This window comes from Peromyscus californicus, unplaced genomic scaffold (assembly GCF_007827085.1).
Source record: "Peromyscus californicus insignis strain IS unplaced genomic scaffold, ASM782708v3 Scaffold_9__1_contigs__length_137607984, whole genome shotgun sequence".
NCBI lineage: Eukaryota > Metazoa > Chordata > Mammalia > Rodentia > Cricetidae > Peromyscus > Peromyscus californicus.
In genome coordinates, this window is record NW_026294617.1 from 36,387,270 (window position 1) to 36,390,638 (window position 3,369).

Here is a 3,369-nt window from a genome sequence, read left to right on the forward strand (position 1 = left end):
CATTTTATTGTTCTCGAAATGATTAAATTTTTGTGTTTTTTTTTATGCTGCTCACAATATCACCTTATTATAAGGACATGTTAAATCTGTGTAAATCTTTAGAGCCTGTGGCTCATGGTCACTCACAATATCCCATTTTTCTCTGTCCTCTGATTATCTGAAGTAAAGGAAGAGAGCTAGAATGGCTTGAATACTGATAATGTGCCAGGTAGTCAAGAACTTTACAAAGATAAATTTGGCCAATTGTCTTCATGACCCAGTGGGACTGATGTCATTAATCCCATCTTAGAGATGATAAAGCTCAGAGAGAATGGGTCCCACTAAAAATCAGACATGCAATGCCTTGTCATGGGACACACACACACACACACACACACACACACACACACACACACACATTCCTGGATACACTCATCATTCTTGTTACCATATACATTTTATATGATAAATACGTAGGCTATACATTTTATACATGCATCTGTATTCATATGTTTTACCCTACAACCTTTTATAAATATTTATATTTATATTTGTTTACCAAAGTCTTAGTAGAAGGAAGTTTTATTTGGTGCCAGATGATCTGCTTAGGAATAAAAGGTAGAAAATAAGACCCCCTTGGACATGTGACACTGTAATCATCTTTATTTTGTGAATTCAAAGCTGAGCTTTCTAAAATCTCACTTTCCACGATCATATGTAGCTGATATGTTAATAATATGTATAATATAGTTAGTAGATAAAACTTGGGGCCTGGAGAGATGGCTCAGGGGTTAACAACACTGGCTGCTCTTGTAAAGGACTTGGGCTCAGTACTCAGCACCCACATGGAGACTCACACATCTGACTGTAACTCCAGTTCTAGGAAATCTGACACACTCTTTTGGCCTCTTTGAAAGACATTGCATACATGTGATGCACATGCAAGTCCACAGCAGAAACAACAACAACAACAACAAAAACCCACAAAATTTAAAAAAAGAGTTTGCATTTTGAAAAAAAAAATATCAACAAGATTTGCAAACCCTTATCCAATCTAACTAAAGGACATAGAGAAGATTCAAATTAACAAAATTAGAAATGAAAAGGAGGACATAAAAATGCATCAGGGAAATGCACAGAATCCTAAGGACATACTTTAAACACAAAATGAGATAATATAAAATAAATGGATAATTTTCTTAGGACATACAACCAACAAAAGTTAAATCAAAATCAGATAAGCAATTGACACAGACTTATAACCCTAGTGAAATAGAAGAAGTCATTTGAAGTATCTGAATGAACAAAATTCCAGGGACAAATGGGTTAGCACAGAAACCTACCGAACATTCAAAGAAGAGTTAATGCCAATACTCATCAAATTATTCCACAGAATAGAAACAGGAGGAATATTGCCCAATTTGTTTTGCAAGGCCACAGTTATCTGGATCCAAACCACATAAAGACTCAACAAAGAGGATTACAGACCAATTTCCCTTTTGAACATATATGCATAATTTCTCAATAAAATACTTGCAAATTGAATCCAATAACACATCAAAAAGATCATCTATCATGATCAAGTATGCATCCTCCTAGTGATGCAGGGATGGTTCAACATATGTAAATCTATAAATGCAATACACCCTATAAAGTGAAAGACAAAAACCACATGATTCTGGAATATTTCTTTATGCTATGTGAATATATGTCACTGTGATTGGTTTAATAAAGAATCTGGCTGGCCTATAGCTAGGCAAGATAAGGTTAGGCAGGAGAACCAGACTAAGAGAATGCTGGGAAAAAGGAGGAGGAGTCCCAGTAGTTGCTAGCCAGACTCAGAAGGAGCAACATGAAAATTAAAAGGATCAGGTAAATGAGCCTCAGAGCAGCACATAGATTAATAGAAATGGGTTAATTTCAGTTATAAGAGATAACTTAAAAACAAGCCTAAGCTATTGGCCAATCATTTATAATTAATAATAAGTCTTTGTATGGCTGTTTGGGAACTGGCTAGCAGGACAGAAAAGTCCAACTACATGTGATCACTCATTAGGCCTTTGACAAAATCCAACACCCCGTTATGATAAAAGTCCTGGAGAGATTAGAGACATAAGGGGCATGCCTCAACATAATAAAGCATGTTACAGCAAGCCCATGGCTGACATCAACTTAAATTAAGAGAAACTCAAATCAATTCCACTAAACTCAGGAACAAGATAAGGTTGTCCACTCTCTTCATTCCTATATAGTGCTTAAAGTCTTAGCTACAGCAATAAGAAAACTGAAGATCAGGGGGATACAAATTGGAAGGGAAGAAGTCAAAATACCTTTACTTGATTTGAAGATAACATGATAGTATACATAATGACCCTAAAAATTCCAGCAGGAAACTCCTATACCTGATCAACACATTCAGAAAAGTAGCTGGATACAAAATCAACTAAACAACAACAATAACAAAAACCCAGTAGCCGGCCTATATACAGATTACAAGGAGACTAGGAAAGAAATCAGGGAAATGACACCTTTCACAATAGCCTCAGATAATATAAAACATCTTGGCACAACTCAAACCAAACATGTAAAAGACTTATATGATAAAACTTTAAGACATTGAAGAAAGAAACTGAATAGAATATCAGAAGATGGAAAGATCTCCAAGGCTCGTAGATTGGTAGGATTAGCATAGTAAAAATGGCCATCCTAGCAAAAGCAAGCTACACATTCAATGCAATTCCCATCAAAATTCCAACACAATTTTTCACAGATCTTGAAAGGACAGTTTCAACTTCATATGGGAATACACACACACACACACACACACACACACACACGCAAAATAAAAACAATGTAGTCAAAAGTTTTCCTCTGTCCTGCCCAGTCCCATAGCCACTCAGACACAAATAAATACACAGAGGCTTATATTACTTATAAACTGTATGGCTTAATGGCTCAGGCTTCTCACTAGCTAGCTCTTTTATCTTAAATTTCTAATTCTATTAGTCTATGTTTTGCCATGTGTTCCATGGCTTTACCAGTCTGCTGGCATCTTGCTCCTTGGGCAGCTGGCTGGCATCTCCCCCTCTGCCTTTCTTCTTCCTGTCTCTCCCCTCAGTTTTCAGCCTAGATATAATCTGACTTGCCATGGGCCAAATGTCTTTATTTAGCAACCAATCAGAGGAACACATATTCATAGTGTACAGAAAGACATCCCAAAGAAACAAAACAAACAAACAAACAAACAAAAAACAGGGCAGCTAAAACAATCCTAAATAATAAAAAATGGTTGTGGATATCACCATCCCCAATCTTAAGTTGTACTACACATTTATAGTAACAGAAACAGCATAATATTGGCATAAAAATAGATATGTTGGTCAATGGAAT